The following is a 23,621-nucleotide window of genomic DNA, read 5'->3' as shown; positions in this document are numbered from 1 at the left end:
AACGACTTCGGAAGGACCATACAGTCTGTTGCTGTTTGTTTTCATTTGTACTCCTTTGTACTCCTCCCATTTTTTCCTCTTCTTACTTTTTTAACTCCTTTCCTCTTTCTCAGGGCGTCTCCACTTCCTCCAATTCCCCTTGTCTTTCCACCTCCTCCCCGTTCTCTTGTCTCTCCACTTCTCTTTCATCCTCTGGTCTTTCCACTCCCCCTCTTCTTGTTCTCTCCATTTTTCCCCTTTCCTCTTGTCTCTCGACTTCTCCCTCTTCCTCTCGTCTCTCCGTTTCCCCATCTTCCCATTGCCTCTCCATTCCCACTCCCCCCCGCCCTTTCTCTTGCTTCTCCATTTCCCCCTCTTCCTTTTGCCTCTCCATTTCCCACTCTTCTTCTTGTCTCTCCATTTCCTCCTCTTCCTCTTGCCTCTCCACTTCCTACCATTCCTCTTCCCTCTCAATTTTCCCCTCTTCCCCTTATCTCATCACTTCCCCCTCTTTCTCTTTCCTTTCTTTCTTTTTTTCTCTCTCTTTTTCTTGTAACTTGCAATACTTTGGTGATAGAAACTCCGTGCACAAACAGGTAGTTAAGGAGTTTATTACGAGCTCTAACAAAAATAGTCTGCCCTACTTGAGTGTCTGCTCAGAACTGACGCAGTAATGCCCTCTGCCCAGGCTTGGGCTCTGGGAAAGCTTGCTAGGTCAGCAAGTTTAGTGGGGGCATGTATGCATTGGGGGGGGGGGCATATATACATCGGGGGTAGACATATTGTAGGGGGGGTACACTACTCCCCCAGGTAGATGGTGGCTCCTGACACCAGGAGGTATATGGTGTTTGATTATATTACCAAGGCAGGGTCGGGGACGTTTGTACAATGGATAATTATGATACAGGGGCAGTAGGGGAGACATGGCCATGTTTAGGGGAGGGAATTAGAAGGATATATACATATAAGATACACAAAGATTAATTGATAGGTATGTGCCCAGTAAGGGTCGAAGTTATACACAGACATAATGGGGATTATACGATAACATCTTGATACATGATAAACAAGGAGTAGATATGAGTTTTTTTTTGTTTTTCTTCGTTCATTTTTCATTTTTTTTTTTTTAGTTTCTGTAGGATATACTGTCACTCAATAATGCATTAAAGAAATACCATCATTTTCTAGTAGGAAGAGTTCTGTTCACGGTTTGGTTAATTGTCAGATGGCATTGGTAGTCACTGAATGTGAGGGCACTAAGTACAGGGAGTTTCTACGTCGTGTGGAGGGCGTACTATGCCTGTAGCGACTCTGATTTCTTGGAGTCGGCGTTCCATTTTCCTGACACAACAATGCACTGCACATATGATGAGTAGAAAACCTGTGAAAGCGATAACCAGAGGGGGAAACACAACTGTTGGATGAACCCATGAACGGCTGAAGGCCAGAGAAAATTGATCCATAATGAAGTCACTGTCATTGAGGAATGTTAGCATGTGCAAGTTAGAGGAAGTGACGGTAATGTTGGCAGATGGTAGGGTTGAAGGCATGTCTATACGTTGAAAGATGTCATAGGAGTGTTTACAGACAGCTTGGTGATAGCAAGTGGCGCAAGTGATGACGGACTCTGATTTGACGGTACAATAGTCTGGTGCTTTGTAGAGACCACTAGTGGGGACGGATCGAACCGAAGAACCAGGACACATGATTGTGACAGAGATGGGAACAACAAAGAAGAAGTACTGGACATGGTTGAGGTGAGCATGGTGGACCGGGAGTTCAGGAGCTGGTACAAAGGAACAGGCCGAGTAGATGGAATGGTTGCGAACTAAAGCAGACTCACAGGGTGTAGCGCTGCTAGGGAAGATAGCGAAAAGGTGGGCAGCACAGAGACGAGAGGTCGGAGTAAGGGAGGAACATTTCTGGAGGTCTGTGGAAGAAAGGAAGGCAACTGAAAGATGATCATGGGAGAGGAGGAAATATTCTGAAGGAACAGATACTTGTAACAAGGAGTTGTTGAGGCGGAAAGGGAAGGGAATGATGTGGAAAAGGTTAAAGGTTATGGCAGAATGGAGAGGAATATGGACGACGACGTATTTGGTGAGAAGAGTGGCTTCGAGAACAGGATAATAATATTCGAGGGAGGAGTAGGGGAGGACTGGGGATAGACCGAAGGTGGAGTGAGCCCATTCCAGGACAGAACGGAGAGCTGAGACAGGTACTAAGTCGGCAGTGACACGTCCATTTATAGCATCGACCAGGATACGAACCAAGGTAGAGACTTGAGACAGGAGAGAGTCAATGGCCAGTTGGAGATTATCCATGTTGAGTTTGAGGTAGAAGAACTGAGAGATAACGTTGAGATCTGAAAGGTGTTGTCGTAAGATATCGGTGAAGTTGTTTAGAGTGGACGTTACTTCATTTAGGTGGGCCGTAATCTTCTGTAACATAGTGTGTTGGATTTTGATGACTCGGCGTTGGGATTCTAGGGCTGAAGCTAAATGAGCGAGATCAGATTTGAAGCCAGAAATGTCACGGGCTGTAGCAATGCCAAACAAGCCACGTAGAATTTCACCTCCAAAGTCGAAGAGACCTCGTTTCACACGAGAACGACCAACGGGTGTCTGAATGGAAAATGTGTCATTGAGCTCAGTGAATTTGTTACTTATGTATTGCAATTGCCAGGAGAGTGGTAGGAAAAGGTTATAGAGATACTGATTTGGGTTGTGTGTCCCCATGATGGCCGTGAGATGGGTCTTGATTTCGTGGAGCTGGTGCGCATAGGCAGGTAGGGCAATGGCTACGTCGGCCAGGGGCGCAAGATCGTAGCACAGGGAGACTACATCTTCGATAAGCATTACCTCGCCTCCTGAGCCGACCAAGGCCCCGGGACGTACTCCACCATCGTCCTGACCCGACCCAGACCCCAGGAGGGTCAGCACTGCCAGCAGGTAGACCGCTAACATCGTACCTAGAAAATCAGGGTAGAGTTAATGGGAGAGGTCCTGAAGAGGTTGATGGGCAGAGCACAGTTTGGACCGATATTGATTGGTTGATGAATGACTAGGTGTAGGTGGAGATGAAGGAGACTGAGAGATAGGTGGAGATGGAGTAGATTGAGGGATGTGTGGAGGGGAAGGGGTGTCAGGAGGTTGTGTAAGTGACTCTTCCAACATGAGGCCATGGAGTGCTCGCTTTAAGTCATCAACGTGGACCCATCTGGTGTCCTTAGTGGACAGGTCCTGGAGGTGAAATTTGTTGCCTTGTTGAGTGAGGATGCGGTGGGGCCCTGTAAATTTGTCATCCAACTTAAAGGAACGCGTATGGGAATGAGCAAAGACAAGATCACCTATATTGATAGTGATAGGAGAGGCAGATTTATGTTGGCGCTGCAGCATGTCCTCCTGAGAGGAAGCCAAAGTGGATTGGACATACTGGTGGATTGTCTGGAAGTTGGCCAGTTTTAGTTTAACATTATCACCCATGTTGTAGATGGGTTCTGGCTTTGAGGATAGGAGAGAATATGGGAGGTCCTTGTCAAAACCAAAGAGGACGAAGAAGGGGGATTCAGCAATGGATGCATTGATGGAGCTATTGATTGAGGATGCCACTTGGGGAATCCAGTCATCCCAGGACTAACTATGGGAGCCTAGATGTCTAAGGCACTCTAAGATTTTTCGGTTGTGGCATTCTACAAGGCCATTGGAAGCCGGATGGTTAGGCACGACATTGCACTTACTGATATGAAAGTGGCGACAGATCTCATCTAGAAGGCTATTGTTGAACTCTGTACTGTTGTCAGTAAGAATGGTATGAGGGGTACTGAACAGGCAAATTACATGATCTACAAAGGCACGTGCAACACTCTTTGCGGTCTTGTCGGAGAGGGGTATGAGGACACAGTAACGGGAGAAGTGGTCGACTGCTACGAACAAGTACTCAGCACCGGATTCCATGAGAGGTAGTTTTAAGAGAACGATTGAGACAGTTTCCCATGGTCGTGACGGGATTGGGTATTGTAAGAGCAGCACAGGTAAGCCGGTTGATCCTTTATGGTGGTGGCAGGAGAGGCAAGAGTCACAGTGGGCATTGATATCGCGGTGCATGGTTGGCCAACAGTATTTGAGACGAGCTTGGCGCAAGCATCGGTCTTTACCTGGATGAGAAGCTTGAGGGGTATTCTGAACTACGTGAAGAACCGTTCGTATCAGGGCAGTGGGGACAACAAGTTGGCGTACTTTGCAATTGGGCATGTCTTTTCCTGTTAGTAGTGTTTTCCTGTACAAGAGATCATCATCTAGCATGAACTCATCTAGTGATACTGGCAGAGTAGGTAAGGTCGAGGCATTGCCAGATTCTAGGAAATAAATGACTTTGGACCATATGGGGTCTTAGCGCTGAAAGTTTCGAACAACTTCCGACGTTAGTGTTGTGTTTTCAGTTACTTCGGGCCGCAGTGATGTTATAGCTGCTGCTACATGACGTGAGAGTGCGTCTGCGACTACATTCAACTTGCCTGGTACATATTGAAAAGTGGGATTGAAGTCCTGGATGATGACGGACCATCTAGCTAGTCTACCTGTTAGGTTGCGATTCTTGAACAAATCACATGGTGGAAGGTGGTCTGTTAGGATATGCACTGGATAACCATAGACTATATCTCTGAAATGTTTCAAAGACCAGACTACCGCTAGCGCTTCGAGATCTGTGACACTGTAGTTACGTTCAGTGGTTGTAAGGGTGCGACTAGCATACACTATTACGGTCTTCCTTGGTGCTTCATCGAGTTGCATCAAAACGGCACCAAGTCCAGTGCCTGAGGCGTCTGTGCAGAGAAGAAAGGGTTTGGAATAATCAGGGGATGCTAGAACAAGGGCCTTTACAAGAGTTGTCTTTAGCTTTTGGAAAGCCTCTGACTGGTCGTTAGTCCAAACAAAGGGCACATTCTGCTTGAGTAAGTGGGTCAGAGGAGCGGCGATCTTTGCATAATCTTGTATGAATCTACAATAATAGCCACTGAGGCCCAGGAAACTTCATACAGCTTCGGTAGTGGTAGGTTATGGGAAGCTAATAATCGCTTTAGTTTTATCTTCATTAGTATGAATGCCTTGTGTATCTACAACATGGCCTAGGAATTTGATTTTCTTTCGCAGGCAGTCACATTTACTGAGATTGATTTTCAGGCCTGCGAGCTGGAGGCGTTCAAAGACTTGCTGGAGCTTGGTAAAATGGTCAGGAATGGATTTACTCACAACAATGATATCATCTAGGTAAGCAAAAAGAGAGTGTCCCATCATACTGCTGAAGACTGAATGGATAAGTCGCATGAACACGGAAGGAGAATTTCTCAGACCAAAAGGGGGTCTCTTAAACTGAAAATGTCTGGAAGGGGTGCTGAAGGCTGTAACTGGGCGAGAGGACTCTTCCAATTCGACCTGCCAGTAACCGTTGAGGAGGTCCAAAGATGAAAAGACTATGTTATTTTCACCAAGGGATTCTAGCAAATCAGTGAGGATGGGTAACAGGAAACGGTCTGGAACGGTGACAGGATTGACCTTATGATAGTCGACTACTGGTCTAAAGTTGCCGTCCTTCTTTGGTACTAAGAAAAGTGGGCTATTCCATGGACTGTCGGAGGGTTCAATAATGTCCTGGTCTAACATGTTCTGTACCATTTGATCTGTTTGCTTTCTCAGGCTGTGAGGAAATTGATACGCTGGTATGTAATTCGGCTGAATTCCTGGTAGTAGTTCAATCGTATGTTTGACAAGGTCTGTTCAGCCCATTGGTTCACCTGGTAAGGCAACCACGTTTCTGTACGAGGTCAGAAGGTCGAGGAGTTGTGGCGTATTTTCTGGGAAATCTGTGCAAGTGAGATGTGAGAGCATATCGGGTGAATATGTCGGCGCAGCTCCCGTAGAGTTAATAGTACATACACCGACTGGCGTACTATCATCAGTCTGAATAGTAGGAATTGAGGAATCCTGGCACATCTTTACGGCCGCTGGGTATACTAGGAAGTCTCCAATCTTTACACCACTTTTAAGTTTTAGTGGAGCATTTGTGACATTGAGCAATTACAGGTAGCATAAACTGTCCTCTAAGACTGTACACCACACTAACTCATAAGTCAAGCCATTCACACAACACGTCTCGGGTAGTGTTAGTACAACCATTCCTTCTTTCGCACCAGCAACACAAACAGAGACTTTGGTGAACTCATGCGGTAACAAAATTGTGCACATATTCGTTACTGCACGTTTCGTCTCTAAGTGTTGGAGAAGATCATTCACACTGTGTGAGGTAGGTAACTGAGACATGTCTGAGTCAGCGACAGGCTTGGGCTCTGGGTAAGCGTGCTAGGTCAGCAAGTTTAGTGGGGGCATGTATGCATTGGGGGGAGGGGCATATATACATCGAGGGTAGACATATTGTAGAGGGGGTTGAGGGCGTTACTGCATCAGTTCTGAGCAGACACTCAAGAAGGGCAGACTATTTTTGTCAGAGCTCGTAATAAACTCCTTATCTAGCTGTTTGTACAAGGAGTTTCTATCACCAAAGTATTGCAAGTTACATTTGGTGGCAGCGGTGGGATCTGATGGGCTGGTGGGGAATTCTGAATGGGGTTTAAGATGAGTGGGGAAAGCCTGAGTGAGTGGGGTTGAGTGGGGTTTCAGAGGTGAATTTTAAGACTGTGAATGGAAACAGAGGGACGAGTGGTGTGCTGTTAAGGATGAGTGGGGCTGAGTAGGAATATTTTGAATGGGGATTGAGTGGTGAGAGGGAATGAGTGGGAACATTTCCGTGGGATCTTAGATGTGACTGTGGAGACTCTGAGTGGGATTTGAGATTACAGAATGGTTGAGAGATGAGTGGGCTGTGAAACTCAGTGGAGTAAGAGAGGTGAGTGGGAGACTATAAGTGTGAAGCTTGTGAGAGATGAGTGGGCTGTGAAACTGATTGGAATAAGATAGGTGAGTGGGAGACCATGAGTGGGATTTTAAAGGTTATTAAAAGGCTGTGAGAGATGAGTGGGTTGGGAATAATGGGGAGGTCTTGAGTGGGGTTTGATAGAAGTTGGTGACACCTTGCCCCTCCCCCCAAAAAAAAAAAAAAAAAAATTTACCTACAGAAAAAAAATAATTCCTCGGTCTGAAGAAATTAACCCCTTCAATCCGATGACGTACTTTCTTTTAATTTATTCTATTATCTCCATACGATTTCCTCTTGTCTCTCCGTTTCCCCATCTTCCTATTGCCTCCCCATTCCTCCTCCCCCCCCGCCCTTTCTCTTGCTTCTCCATTTCCCCCTCATTCTTTTGCCTCTCCATTTCCCACTCTTCTACTTGTCTCTCCATTTCCTCCTCTTCCTCTTGCCTCTCCACTTCCTACCATTCCTCTTCCCTCTCAATTTTCCCCTCTTCCCGTTAACTCATCACTTCCCTCTCTTTCTCTTTCCTTTCTTTTTTATTTTTCTCTCTTTTTCTTGCCTTTCTATATATCGCTTCCTCTTGCCTCTCCATACTTCTGTTCCTTTTTTTTTTTTTTTTTTCATCCGAGTAAGAAGGACCCAAAGGCAAGGGCCCGCAAACAATTCTTTCCAAGAAAAAAAAAAAAAACAATACAAGAGTGAGCTAAATTCAAGATCTGTTCATTTCGAGATGCCTGGTCACACTGCATTTAAAAGACTGGAGATCATAGCTAGCAGGATATACAGAAAAAGGGAGACAGTCCCAGAGTTGACTTGGTGCATAAATGAAGGACTGGGAGTAACGGTTTACTCTTGCATTAGAGAGTTGGACACAAAAGGGATGAAAGTTTGTTGCTAGACGGGTGCTACGCGCCCATCGTAGAGGTTGAGGAATGCAAGCAGACAGATCAGAGGAGCAATGACCAATGAAGTTGCGATAGAAAAGAGATAAAGAGGCAACAGTGCAGTGAAGAGACAGAGATTGAAGAGAGCCAGTAGGAGAAGGAGAGTTAACCCCTTAACCGCGGGGCGTCACTTTCGTGACGCTTGGGAGCAAGGGATCATACCACGGGGCGTCGCTTTTGTGATTCTGTGTTATTTTGAATTCACCCGGGCTTCCAAGTGGGGGCTTGTATCATCTATCAGTACTGCCAATGTCCAACACTAGTCAGCACTCCTAATCTCATCTGTACTCCCATCCATTGTTGACAATTTAGCCATTTCTCCCCGTTCTTGACTCCCCACCCCACCCCCCCCCCCATTACCCTATCCTCTCGCCTGCCCGGCCGTGCTACGCTAAGTAAATCTTCCCTGGAATTTTTCACTGATTTCATCCATTGAAATAAGCCCTATGTCCTATTCTTATACCAAATAATATATACAAGAAAGAAATAAGGTAAGTGAGAGTGCCATACACCTGGAATTGGCTAATTATCACCTGACAACACCTCACGTGCACTCGTTCGCTAATTTTCGCTGTTTTTTTCCCCTTGAAATATGCCGTATAATCTATTTTCGTAATAAATATACATGTAAGGAGGGAAGGGAGAAGCCTAAGTGATATTTACATTCACCTGGAACTACCTAATTTATAATGTATTGTCTAGATTTCCTGCCAATCATATCAGTGCTAGACAAAGCTGTTTCAAGATCTAACATTGGTAGCTCTGAATATATATCTCCTAAGTAGGCCTCTAATCTATTTTCGTAATAAATATACATGTAAGGAGGGAAGGGAGAAGCCTAAGTGATATTTACATTCACCTGGAACTACCAAATTTATAATGTATTGTCTAGATTTCCTGCCAATCATATCAGTGCTAGACTTAGCTGTTTCAAGAACCAATATTGGTAACTCTGAATAACCCCTAAGTAGGCCTCCACGCTGGCCCTCCGTTATCAGTTTACTCTCATCTTCCGAAGCCAGGGTACGTATGTTTCTTCTTGCTGACTTCAAGGCCTTTTTTCACCCCCATGCAAATGGCTCTGTGACCTTTACCCCCTACTAAACCTCGTGTGGAAAGAGGTAAAGGGCTGACAATTGATAAAAGAGTGACTACGATCTTTCTATTGAGTAAAACAGTGCAAGTGGAATTGTAAATAATGTGTAAATAATGTGTAAACAGCAAGTGAAAGTAATGAATGTAAATATACGTGAACAATGGAAAATAGTTTTATAAGTTATTTCAAGTGACAGTGCACAACACAGTGTAAATAAAATAGAAATGTAAATAACGTAAATAAAATAGAGAACGTAAATAGAAATGTAAATGACTAGTATTATAAGAATACGAGTATATACCCTAGGAGTAATGAAAGTGAAAGTTTCACTCTAGCATGTCTGAATGCTATGAGTTATGAGAGTGAAGATGAAAGTGACATTCACTCTCAATGCCAGTATACAGGACGAGAAAGTGAATGCTACGTATTTTACTGAAAGAAATTGAATCCCTACAGTGACAATAAACTAATACTACTGAAGGAAACTTATGGATAAAGACTGTAGATATATATAAGTGTTATATAGTAATAGAAATATAAAGTGTGAGGGGTTTTATGAATAATAAATGACAGAGTAACAAAAGCAAACTAGTGCCAGTGCGACGATCAGACGCGCTCGTAATTTCCATTGCTTTCACAGTGTTTTTTTTTTTTTTTGAGTATGGATCCCAAACTACTTGAAAATTGTAGAATAGTGTTTATAGTGTTTGTATCTGGCTGTGGTAATCATATTACGGGTTGTCGGGAAGTGTAAAGTGGAGACTTCGTTACCCTACTTCAGAGGTCTCCACAAGTCCTACGGTAACCGACGAAGGCTCAACAATCATTCCAGGAGAAAGCTGAAGGTATGTGCCATAAGCATATTTAATTTTATTATTCTAGGACTAATAACTGATTTTTGGCAAATATTTTTTGAGAGTCTGTCGGAGCCCAAATAACCCCGCGGCACACGCAAGTCATTGGTAAACAAGCCCGCGGTGTAGGGGTTAATGAGACGAAAAGCCTTTGACTCCACCCTATTGAGAAGAGCTGTATGTGGGGAGCCTCCCCACACATGAGCGTTGTACTCTACACAGGGGCAAATAAAACCCGTGTATAGAGTCAACAACTGTGCAAGGGTAAAGGAGGTACGGAGTCGGCTTAGCACACCTAATCTCTTGGAAGCTGATTTTGCAATAGATGTAATATGATCTTTCCAAGATTAATCCCGAGTGAATGAAACCCCAAGCATGTTCAAGGATGTTGCAGGCTTGAGCTGGATACTATTAAACATTAGTAGGTACTCCTGTGGAGGACTCTGTTGGGTTGTTAGGTGCAAAAACTGAGTCTTTGATGCATTAAAAACAAGATCATTTTTACCCCAGTAAGAGATACGAACCAAGTCCGACATTAGGTGTGCCATAGCCTCATCCCTTGTTTGTTGAAGTAACTGCTGGGATGGACGTTGCAGGAACCGAATGGAAAGGTGAAGGGTGGAATCATCAGCATACTAGAGAATAGGGTTAGATGTACAGTTTAGAAGATCATTGATGAATTAAAGGAAGAGAGTTGGTGGTAGGACAGAGCGCTGAGGAACACCACTGTTGATAGATCTAGGAGACGAACGATGGCCGACTACAACAGCGGCTATAGAATGACCAGAAAGGAAGCTGTAGATGAAGGCACAGATAGAAGGATAGAAACCGTAAGAGGGCAGTTTGGAAATTAAAGATTTATGCCAGACTCGATTGAAAGCCTTTGAGATGTCAAGTGCGATGGCAAAGCTTTCGCCAAAGTCCCGAAAGGAGGATGACCAGGAGTCTGAAAGGTAGGCGAGAAGATTGCCAGTGGAGCGTCCCTGATGGAACCCATACTGACGATCAGAAAGAAGGTTGTGATAGGAAAGATGCTTTAAAATTTTTCTCTTAAGAATAGACTCGATAACTTTTGAGACACAGTATGTTAAAGTAATTGGACGATAATTTGAGGACCGGGAATGGTCACCCTTCTTTAGGATTGGCTGTTTGAGAACAAACTTCCAGCAAGAAGGAAAGGTACAAGTTGATAGACAAAGGCAAAAGAGTTTACCTAGGCAGGGTGTAAGCACAGAAGCACAGTTCTTGAGGACAACAGGAGAGACTCCATCAGGCCCATATACCTTACTAGTATTGAGGCCAGTGATGGCAGAAAACACATCAACTGAAGACATTTTAATGTCAGCAATGAGGAAGTCAGAAGGATGAAGTGATGGAAGAACAACACCGGAAACGTCTAAGGTGGAATTGGAGGAGAAAGTCTGAGGGAAGAGATTCACTTTATCAGTGGAAGAAATAGCTACAGAGCCATCAGAGTAAAAAAGAGGAGGGAAGGATGATGAGGTAAAGTTGTTAGAAAGGTTTTTGGCAAGGTGCCAGGAGGAACAGGAAGAATTCGAGTTGGAGAGTTGAGAACACTTAGTATAGATGAAATTATTCTTAGCAGAGCGAAGAAAAGACTTAGCACGATTCCGGGCAGAAACATAAAAAAAATGTGATTCACGGGTGGATAGACTCTGGTACCATTTATAGGCCCTCTCCTTGTTGCGGACAGCATTAGAACAAGAGTGATTAAACCATGGCTTTCTTGAATTAGTCAAAGGATATGATAGAGGAATGCACGCTTCCATGCCCTAGAGAATAACCTCCGTAATGCACAAAGCACATTCAGATGGCTTCCGGCCACAAAAGCAATAATCATTCCAGGGAGAATCAAAGTACTGCCTGAGGGCCTCCCAATCCGCAGCCCCAAAGTGCAACAGTCGAAGTTTCTTTGGAGGGTCCGCAGGCCGTACCGGAGCGATAGGACAGGTTAAGGTAATAAGGTTGTGATCAGGGGAGCCCAGCAGAGAGGAAAGATTGACAGCATAAGCAGAAGCATTAGTTGTAAGGAAGAGGTCAAGTATGTTGGAGCTCTCTCCAAGGCAGTCGAGGATACTGGTAGGGTGCTGTACACGCTGCTCTAGGTCATAAAGGATGTAGGCTTTTTCACCCTTTTTCTTGACTCTCTATATTTCCCTCCCTCTTGCCTCTCTATATTTTCCTTCATCTTCTCTCTCTATATTTCCCTTCCTCTTGCCTCCCTATATTTCCGTTCTTGCCTCTGAGTTCCCTCGTATTTCTCTTGGCTCTCCATTTCCTCCTCTTCATCTTGCCTCTCCTTATCCTCCTCTTCATCTTGCCTCTCCTTATCCTCCTCTTCATCTTGCCTCTCCATTTCCTCCTCTCCCTCCTGTTTCTTCACTCAGATCCTCACTTGCAAAATCTGGTGTTATGAATACGTTTAATTATGATAATGCCGGTACTGCTTCTCTCTCTCTCTCTCTCTCTCTCTCTCTCTCCATTTGATCCCTTTCAGTCTCAGTCTGTGTTTACTCCGCCTCTCTGTCTGTCTGTCAGTCTGTCTGTCTCTGTCTCTCTCTGTCTGTCTGTCTGTCTGTCTCTGTCTGTCTGTCTGTCTCTCTGTCTGTCTCTCTCTCTCTCTCTCTCTCTCTCTCTCCCTCATTTTATTCCTTTCAACCTCAGTCTGTGTTTACTTCTTCTGTCTGTCTGTCCGTCTGTCTGGCTGTCTGTCTCTCTGTTTACCTGTCTATCTGATCAATCTCTCTGTTTGTCCCTTTTTCTATTATCTGTCAGTCTCTTCATCTATCTTTTTATCTCTAATTATCCAACAGTCAATCTACCAGTATCTCACTGAAACACACGCAGTTTGCCAAAACGTATAACAGACATAAATTAATTTGCCAAAGGAACGTAAACGTGGCAATCAGTGCTCAACTGTTTTTTCTCATCTGCCCCCCCAAAAAATCGTCTGCTTTAAATTCCTCTATCATTGTTAGATTAAAACGACCGTGTGAATAAAATCATCGACTGATTAAAATCTTCTGGTTCTGGCAAAGTAAAATCGCCTGGCTGATTGGTCTGGCTCTGGCTAAATAAAATCCTCTGGCTGAGTAGTCTGCTGCTGGCTAAATAAAATCACCTGGCTGAGTGGTGTGATGCTGGCTAAATAAAATCATCTTGTCTGGCTAAAAAAAATCAACTGGCTATGTTTACTCCTTCAATAGTCTGGGGCTGGCAAATTATAATCGTCTGGCAGCTTGAAATCGTGTAGTGTTAGCTACATAAAATCGTCTTGCTGAATAGTCTGGAACTGACTAAATAAAATCGTCTGGCCGAGTATCTTCTGATAATGAGTAAATAAAATCGTCTGGCCGAGTATCTTCTGATAATGAGTAAATAAAATCGTCTGGCCGAGTATCTTCTGATAATGAATAAATAAAATCGTCTGGTGGTGGCTAAAAATCTCATCTGGGTGTGTGGTCTGGTGTTGGCTAAAAAACTCGTCTGGCTGTGTGGTCTGGTGTTGTCTAAATAAATTCATCTGTTGTCTGTTTCATTGGTCTGTTGAAGCAAAATAAAACTGCCTGATGGTTAATGAATATAATCTGGTGGCCGTCAAAGTACAGACTGGTCCATATAATCCAATGTAATGAGTTATCTTGTGCTGCAGGGATGGTCCACTCATTGTTATCATTACCTACCCTGCATCATTTATTTGCTTCCTACTGCAACTGCCAAACCTACTCCCACACTAGCCGACTGAGCCATCCCCGCCACACACAACAGAGTATTACACTCAGTTTTAGGAGAGCGTTATCTTTTGTGTTTGGTGCATGTTCCCCAAATTATATGTAAATTTTGTTGCTAATACAATTTTTTAAGCTGATTTCGAATTTGAATTTATATTTGAGGAAAAATTAATTTTTAAAAAGTTAGGTTAGTTTAGGTTAGGTTAGTTAATAATAATAAATAATAAGAATAAGAATAATAGATAAAAATAGAGAATAATAACAAATAATGGAATCAGCATTAAAAACGGTATTAATGACGAATTTTCCAACAAATTGGGAGAACGTGCACCAAAGACAAAACATCAGAAATGAGAAAAACCCAACAAATTCAGTAACTGCATTTTCGATCTCTTGGGTTTGGTGCACTCTCTCTCATTTTTATGTAAATTTCGTCACAAATACAGTTTTTCAAGCTGATTCCCCTATCAGTTATTATTAGTCATTAATTTTTGTTATATTAACCCATCGCATCCCATTGACGTGAATGAACGTCCACACGTTTTGTCACTGCCAATCCCGTTGACGTACATAAATGCAAATCAATTGCAAGGTCCCTAATTTGCACAATTTTCAATTTTCGCGAGTAATTTTTGGTACATATACACGGGACACCTTCCTCTACAAGATGCCAGGCAGGGACAATGCCTTACCCAGCATGACCTCCCCCCCCCGTACGCCATTGTCTCGGCAATTCACCTGTTACCAGTGAACTGACCAGTAAAGACATGTCGTGCCACGGTACGAAACTCAGGGCCAGAGTGATTCCCCAATCGATGACAATGTGGAGGACAAACTTTACATAGCATTAGAGGAAGAGACAGTCAGAAATGATGATCAGGTAATGTTGCCAAAAAAGGTCAGGTGTGTTGATGTGTTTCATGAGTGAAACAATGCTTATATTGCCTATATTACTGTGTGAAAACCAATATACTCTCATACTACATAAAAATATATACCAAATAAATAAACACTGTTTATGAGTGGTGTGGAATGGTTACCTTCCCATAGAACTCGTTTTCTTTGGAGCCAACCTGATAGAAAACCCAGTAAGGTAAGGATGTACTGCTACCTGTATTGAGAATTTTAAACCTCTGGTGAGCGATTTCGTTATGATTTTTCGATGTTTCTCACCAAAAGCAGAGGTTTGAGCCAAAAAAAATTTTTTCCAAAAAATGGTCGGGATTGGGGGGAGTCAGTGGTGGAAAAGTGGTCGGGACAGGGCGGGTTAATAATAATAATAATAATAATAATAATAATAATAATAATAATGGTTATTATTATTATTATTGGTCATTATTAACCCGCAGAGTGCCGGAGTCATACAGGTATGGCAATGCCTATGTCTGCAGACAGTGCTGGAGCCATACCTTTATGGTCTGCAATTGCAACCGGCGTCAACACGTGAATTTTCAAATTTGGCAGGAGATGACCAGCATGGACATGCATGCACCCTTCTCGCATCTGTTCCCACTTCCTACATCACTTATATACCCAGCAAGAATGCCCTTGGCTCGAATAGCATAGTTGCTGATGAAGACGATGAAGATCTGTACCTCTACTCAATGGGTGTCGGCAGAGGCAGATAAAGTCTATGGGCATTACTCCGAAGTTTTCAGATGCCTGCTCAGGGATACCTGACCTCAAAATTAACCTAAATGTCTTTTATGAGTACTTTTATGGCTGTTCTCCATGTTTTCTCATCATTTCTAACCTATCAAGCAAAAAAGAAAAGTCAAAAATGGGCCGGCACCACTGTTCCATGAGGGTCCGTAGTCTGCCGGCACAAGGTGGGTTAATATCTAACCTAATTATTATAATTAACTAACCTTGTTATTATAATCAAGTAACCTAACCTAACCTATTATAGTAAATAATTTCTCCCCCAAAATACATTCAGATTTGGATTCAGCTTTAAAAAACTGCATTAGTAATGAAATTTACATGAGAATCGGAGAACGTGTACAAAACACAAAAGATCCGAGCAATATTTATGAACCAGTTGTATGATGTAAAAAACTGTTTGTATTGACGAATTTCGCTACTTCATTATTGCCTGCCTAGTGAGGTGATAATGTAACTGCCTGTGTATGCTGTGTGTGTGTGTGTGTGTGTGTGTGTGTGTGTGTGTTTCTAAAATATCTCAGAATTAAGTAGACAAATTCTATTTAATCTCTGTGAGTAGTATCCCAGGATTTAACCTGTGGATTGTGCAATTACCTATTTTTATCCCACCCCAGGGTGCACAAAAAATGAAGGAATTTTTGTCTTGTTTTACTTTTTGTTTATTATAAACTTGAAGATAAACATCCAGGGCATCATCTGGTAAAAAAAAAAAAAAAAACACACTCTCTGTCTTTCCGTTGGGCCATAGGCATATGTTTATGTGGGGGAGTAGTGAAAAAACGAAAAAAAAATAAAAATGCTTTTGTTTATTATAAAGTTGAAGATAAACATCCAGGGCATCATCTGGTGAAAAGAAAAAACTCTCTCTCACTCTGTCTTTGCATAGTGCCATGTGTAAGTTTGCATAGGGGTCAAGTAGTTAACAGTGATGCATGGCCATCACAGCCAGAGCTGTGGCTTACAACGTGATGCTACCCAGCCTGAGCTGTGGCTCGCAATCGACAAGTTAAGACTTGCTTGTTAATAATTCTGAAGAAGCTGCAATGATATGCTCTGATTGCCAGAGGATTTTGAAAGAAAAAAACATGTTTTCCTTGTAACTTGCCATTATTTATCATTTTCTGTCATATTGGAAATTCTTCAAATGCCTGCTATATTTAATGACCTTCACCAACATAATAAACCTGACTTCAGGCTTCTGAATGCTAACATGACATTTAAAGTAACGAGAGTAAAGAACGAAATCCTTAGATTTTTTTTATTATTTTAAATTTTTGTGATGCTGCGATGATATTCTTTTGATTGCCAGAAGAAAATGCGTGCAGTAAGCATTCGTCAGCGAATACTTTCGCTGTTTTTAAAATAACATCTTTTTATCATATAGGCCTAATCGTACTTCTGTAGGACGATGATATTCAACTTAGCAAAGCCCTTTAATAGTAAGAGTGTACTGCAGCGGCCAGCTGGCATCCGCCTGGCATAGGTGGACGGCTATACTACACATATGAGTTCTGCCATAGATCCACAGGAAAGAGTTCTGAAGGGTAAGAGATCCATAGGGCAAAGGAACACCACTGTTTGCACATACTGAAGTAACCCCTATTCTCTCTCTCTCTCTCTCTCTCTCTCTCTCTCTCTCTCTCAAACTATCCATTTATCTATCTACCAATCTCTATTTGTCTATTTATCTATCTATTATCCGTCTATCTCCTTATCTATCTAATTATCTATCAATCTTTCTCACTGAAACACATCCAGTTTGCCAAAAAGTAAAACAAACATCAATTAATTTGCCAAAAAAACGTAAAAGTGGCAACGAATGCCCATTTTCTTTTTCTGGCCTGAAGAAGAAAAAATCGTGTCCTTTAAACACATTCCTCTATTATAGTTAGATTAAAACGACTGTTAATAAAATCATCGACTGATTAAAATCGTCTGGTGCTGGCTAAATAAAACTGTTGCTCAGTAGGCTAGTCTGGTGTTGGCTAAATAAAATCGTCTGGTGCTTACTAAGTAACATTGTGTGGCTGAGTAGTGTGGTGCTGACTAAATCAAATCGTCTGGTACTTACTAAATAAAATCACCAGGCTGGGTAGTCTAAGGATGGCAAAATAAAATCGTCTGGCTGACTAAAGTCGTCTAGTGTTTGCTAAATAAAACCGTCTTCCTGAATAGTCTGGAACTGACTAAATAAAATCGTTTGGCCGAGTATCTTCTGATAATGAGTAAATAAAATCGTCTGGTGTTGGCTAAAAAACTCGTCTGGCTGTGTGGTCTGGTGTTGGCTAAATAAATTCATCTGTTGTCTGGTTCATTGGTCTGTTGAAGCAAAATAAAACTGCCTGATGGTTAATGAATATTATCTGGTGGCCGTTAAAGTACAGACTGGTCCATATAATCGAATGTAATGAGTTATCTTGTGCTGCAGGGATGGTCCACTCAGTGTTAACATTACCTACCCTGCATCATTTATTTACTTCCTACTACAACTGCCAAACCTACTCCCACACTAGCCGACTGAACCATCCCCGCCACACACAACAGAGTATTACACTCAGTTTTAGGAGAGCAATACGATCTTTTGTGTTTCGTGCACGTTCCCCGATTTTCATGTATATTTCGTCTCTAATACAGTATTGATTAGCTGATTCCACATTTCAATTTATTTTCGGGAAAAATTATTATTTTAAAACAGCGGTGGGGAAAGTCCGGCCTCCGGGCCGTTATAAGGCCAGCAAGACCATTTGATCAGGCCCACGAGGCAATTCATAAATGCAATTTCATAAACTCTTGAACAAGTATATATATATATATATATATATATATATATATATATATATATATATATATATATATATATATATATTGTACTGGGCAACAGTTGATTTTAAGTTGTTAATTTTGTATGGCCCACGAACGATGTTAAAAATATCTTAATGGCCGTTAATAGGAGAAAGGTTCCCCACCCCTGTTTTACAAGTTAGGTTAGGTTAGGTTAGTCAATAAGAATAACAAATACTGATGATACTACTACTACTACTACTACTACTAATAGTAATAATAATAATAAGTAATGGAATCAGCTTTAAAAAACTGTTAATAAAGAAATTTACATAAAATTGGGAGAACGTGCACCAGACACAAAAGATCAGAAATTAGAAAAACTTGATGGAATTCAGTAACTGCATTTTCGATCTCGTGTTTGGTTCAGTCTTTCCCATTATTATGTAAATTTCATCACTAATACAGTTGTTAAAGCTGAATCCTTTATTAGTTAATATCATTTTTTTGTTACAATTATTACTATTTGTCATTCTAATTCTTATCATTAACTAACCATGTTATTATTAACTAACCTATTTTAACCTAACTTAAAAAAAAAGTAATTTCTTCCAAAAAATAAATTCAAATTTGGAATCAGTTTTAGAAACTGCATTAAAGACGAAATTTACAGAAAAATCAGAGAACGTGCACCAAAAACAAAAGATCCGAGCGATATTTACGGACCAATTGAATACCGAAAAAAAAAAAAAAAAAAACGTCCTCGTGTTGATGAATTTCACTACTTCATTATCGCCTGCCTACTGATATGATAATGTAAGTGTGTGTGTGTGTGTGTGTGTGTGTGTGTGTGTGTGTGTGTGTGTATGTGTGTGTGTGTTTCCAAAATATCTCAAAATCAGGTGGACAAATTTTATCCAAACTTTGATGGCAGCATCCTGGAATATGTGGCTTGCTACCCGTCCCCGCCTTGGAGGGGATCGGAGACGGGTATTGTTTTCACTCAATGTGTGTGTGTGTGTGTGTGTGTGTGTGTGTGTGTGTGTGTGTGTGTGTGTGTGTGTATCAACAACTTTACGCAAAAACTGCTAGTGACTGAAATTATAGGGATGATGGATTATGACCTTCTGATCACCTGATTATATTCTGGGTCAAATTGGGCCAAGGCCCAGGCTGTAGGGCCAAAAAATGTAAAAAAAAAAAAGAAAATGGAGGCAGGTAAAAATCGTTTTTTCGCCACAACTCCTCTCAAATTCGTCATATCGACATAAAACCAAACCTAAAGGTGCATCTTTCAAATATACATCTTATAACATGCCTCATTACATCAGGGGGTCACCCCCCAGTTAGCGGTAGGTGGGGGCTCAGTGTCAGGTGGGTTGGGCCAAAAATTTCAAATGGGCATAAAATTGTCAAATTTCACTCGATTTACTCCAAATTTGATATGTGACATCTTTGACTAGGTATTCTGTTGTGTTCATATGACAAAACTAAAATGACTTCCTTGGACGGGTTTGCTGTGCCTTGGCACCAATTCATGTTTGTTAATAATTTGGTGAAGCTGCGATGATATGTTCTGACTGGCAGAGGATTTTCAAAAAAAGTACAATCTTTATATATTAGCTTGCCATCATTTACCATTTTCTATCATACACCTAATGAAGATAACGACAAGGGTAGCTATTAGAAATTCTTCAAATACCTGTTATCTTCAATGACCTTCACCAACATAATACCCCTTACTTCAGGCTTATGAATGCTAGCACAACATTAAACTTAGTGAGAGTACACATCGATTTTTTTTTTCTTTTTTTCAATTTTTGCCAAGCTGGGATGATATTCCTCCGACTGCCAGAGGATAACCGACATAAAGTCTTAGGGATGGCTGGCGACACGCATTCGTCGGCGAATGCTTTGGCTGTCTTTGCAATAACATCTTTTTATTGTATAATCATGCCTCTGCCGATCGATAATATTCAACTTAGCAAAGCCCGTTAATAGTAGGAATGTACTGCAGCGGCCTGCTACTGTAGCATATGCCTGACACAGGTGGACGGCTGTACTACACATTTTCAAGACCGTGTTTTATGAGTTCTGATGGGCAATAGATCACAGGGCAGAGTTTTGAAGGGTAAGAGATCCATAGGGCAAAGGAACATCACTGTTTGCACATACTAAAGTAACAAATTCTCTCTCTCTCTCTCTCTCTCTCTCTCTCTCTCACCATAATTCCCCTCCCAACACATGGCCTAACAGGAACGTATTATCTGACTACAAAATGTTTCATAATTACATAACCTCGTAACCCTGTCTGCCTTCTCTTCGCTGATTGGCCAGGTGGAATCTGTTTATGTAATTTGTGCTCCTGAGAGAGAGAGAGAGAGAGAGAGAGAGAGAGAGAGAGAGAGAGAGAGAGAGAGAGAGAGAGAGAGAAGGGATGGTGAAATGTTTCTTACAGGAGTATTTTTATGCTAATAATATGAGTCAAGGTTTGACAAAGTTAAAAACATTCGTACCATATTTCTGACAGTTATCGGTTATGTTGAATGTGAATGGTAATGTTTTAAAAGCCATCTATACAAGAGACTATAAAAAGAGATAACTGTACAAAATAAGAATGACAAACGCTAATTATGAATATTAATACTAGTATGAGATCACTTTAAGCAGAATAAAGAATAAAATTTTAGTCAACATATCCATGATCCCATAATCTGTCTTTACACAATTGACTTTTTCCTACTTAGAGATGTCATTGCAGATTTTATCTGCTATCCTCACTCTTCTTAGATGTTTCTTTAGAGACGATGCTGGCGTAACTACAATCTAGTACGTTTCAATGTTCGTATCAATGTACATATTTATGCATGAATAGCTTTTAAGAAAAATCCGTCTTGAATGTCTGAACGGATATTAATCAAACCTAGCACACACAGGCAGGTGTGTGGGAATGGGAAAACTTTGTTCAGTTTTGGTGCCAGTCAATCAAAGGTCTTCCTGGTCAAGGGCCTAGGTCATTGTTTGGACTTGGCGTTGCAGTGGTGTCTGAGCACTTTTTGTACTAGTCAATAATCCGTTACAAGCGCGGGTACTCTCTATAGTGAATGTTATCTCTAGGCTTTATAGTAGTACCTCTGATACCACCAAATTGTTTTTTTCTTTTCACATCTAACCGACCATTTTCCATCCTATTTCTGCCACCTTAAACCGTCTTCCTTCCTCTATATCACTCTGCAATCTGTCAACCTGTCTCCGAAGCACCCTGCCACCAAGCCACCCTGCCACCCAGCCGCCCTGCCATCTGCCAACCTATCACCGTGCCATCACCACTTTGTGCCACACGCCTGACAACTGTTGATCACATACGTCAGTTTCAACCCTCCTGCCTGCCACTCAGGCTTGTCTAAAGGCTGATGTCCTCGCTTCCTGGAAACGCTGGTTCAGTGGCTTCTTTAATTTTCATCTTTCTGTTCCTTCGTGCGTTTATGTGTGCATTACGTTATTTCATCTTCGTCATCTCATTATTCCTCTTCCTTTTCCCTTATGTTCCCCTTCCATTTTCTGTCTCTCACCCGTTGGCTATGTTTCTCTCTCTCTCTCTCTCTCTCTCTCTCTCTCTCTCTCTCTCTCTCTCTCTCTCTCTCTCTCAATGTACCCTACTTGTACACCATCGGTCAATGTACAGTCACTCATAACTGTTATGGTCTTTCCCCAACCAGCGCCTCGCTTTTTGATGTAACACTGTAAGTCTTGCAGCTTCATATGGTTCAGGTGGCATTATGAACATCTGTGCCTGTATAAACCTCAGTATACAAAGAAGTATCATATCCTACACGAGGAATATACAGTAAATACTCTGTGGTGTTGCTAGCCATTACCAAATGCAATACTGAGAAGGAATACTGAATGTTTAACAGTTATAATGACCAGTCTGAAAAACAAAAAAAATAATGTCGCACGTGTTTCGAACGAGCAGCAAATTTATCTGGAATGCGGATTGAGCAAAGGTGTGGAGTCAAGAGGACGGGGCCGAAAGCCGAAGCAGCCAGCAAGAGCAATGTCTATCTATCTATCTATTGCCAGACGCCTCAATCCCGTTTGGGGTGGCCACAAACAAATCGCCTCCAAGTCGCCCTGTCCCCCGCCATTTCACTGCCCTGCTCCCAACTCACACCCCCCTCTCTCATATACCTCTCCGCCCCATCCCTCCATCTCATCCTCGGCCTCCCCCTCCCTCTTCCCCCATCCACCTCACTCACATACACTCTCTTCGTCAGTCTTTCACCCTCCATCCTCTCCACATGGCCAAACCACCTCAGTGTGTTCCTCATAACGCTTCCTATCACATCCACATCCACACCACAACGCTCCTTTATATCCTCATTCGTCGGCCTGTCTCTCCATGTGACTCCACAGGCTCCTCTTAAATAACTCATTTCCACTGCTCTCACTCTTGACTTGTGTCCTTCCAACAACGTCCAAGCTTCACTTCCATACGTTAGAGTTGGTATCACAATACTGTCATGTAGTAACTTTTTTACTTCCATGCTCACTTCCCTGTTTCTTATCATTGCTTTCAAAGAACCAGCAACCTTTCTTCCCTGCTGTACCCTTTCAAGCACTTCACCGTTCAAACCTCCATCCTTACTCATCACACTACCCAAGTACTTAAACGTACTCACATTTTCCAGTTCCTCCCCATCCAACCTCGCTGTACATTCACTGACTTCACCTCTCTCAAAGACCATCACTTTACATTCGTACCTTTAGATTCTGTTTCTTACACACTCTCCCAAACTCATCCACCAAGCCTTGCAGCTCCCCTTCGTCTTCACTCAACAACGACAGTATCATCTGCAAACAACAGTACAGGGAGTTTCCAAACACTATCCTCTCTCACCAGGGCCACTCCAACATCCACTACCCTACCTTGTACCTCTTTCATTACCCCATCCATGTACAGATTGAACAACCATGGAGACATGACACATCCCTGTTTCAACCCAACTTTCAAAGAGAAAAATTCACTTAGTTCACCATCCACACGCACTGCAGCCTTCGCAACATCGTACATACTTTTCACAGCATTCAACAACTTCCCATCTACTCCATATATTCTTAACACTTTCCACAATCTTTGTCTATCCACCCTGTCATATGCTTTCTCCAAATCCATGAGAGCCGCATACAACTTCTTTCCCTTCTCTAGAAACTTTTCCACTAAAGATCTAAGAATGAATATCTGATCTACACAACCTCTTCCCTTCCTAAAGCCTCCCTGTTCTTCTCCAACTAATTTCTCTGTTCTTTCTCTAACTCTGTCAATAAGTATCCTACCATACACTTTTCCTATTATACTAAGAAGACAAATGCCCCTATGATTACCACACACTTCTTTTTCCCCTTTTCCTTTGTACAAGGGAATAATTATACCTGACTTCCAATCCTCCGGGACTCTACCTTCCTCCCAGGCCAATCTGCACATCTTCCACATCCATTCTACTACTATCTCTCCCCCATGCTTCAGCATTTCACCACACACTCCATCAATTCCTGGGGCTTTCCCCGATTTAACTTTCTTCATTGCTTCCACAACTTCTATCCTACTGATTTCTTCCTG

The 23,621-nt window shown here is 42.1% G+C and overlaps 1 protein-coding gene across 1 annotated transcript in view; it reads right to left on the bottom strand.

Moving 5' to 3' along the window:
• LOC145398675 (tachykinin-like peptides receptor 86C) overlaps nucleotides 1-23,621 on the bottom strand; it is a 364,809-nt gene that overhangs the window by 305,612 nt on the left and 35,576 nt on the right. The window lies entirely within an intron of this gene.

Source organism: Coenobita brevimanus, chromosome 46 (assembly GCF_032717465.1).
Source record: "Coenobita brevimanus isolate Jiangsu-jjx chromosome 46, ASM3271746v2, whole genome shotgun sequence".
Classification (NCBI taxonomy): Eukaryota; Metazoa; Arthropoda; class Malacostraca; order Decapoda; family Coenobitidae; genus Coenobita; species Coenobita brevimanus.
Note: the sequence above shows the minus strand (reverse complement) of the source record. Positions and strands in the feature narration are given on the sequence as shown.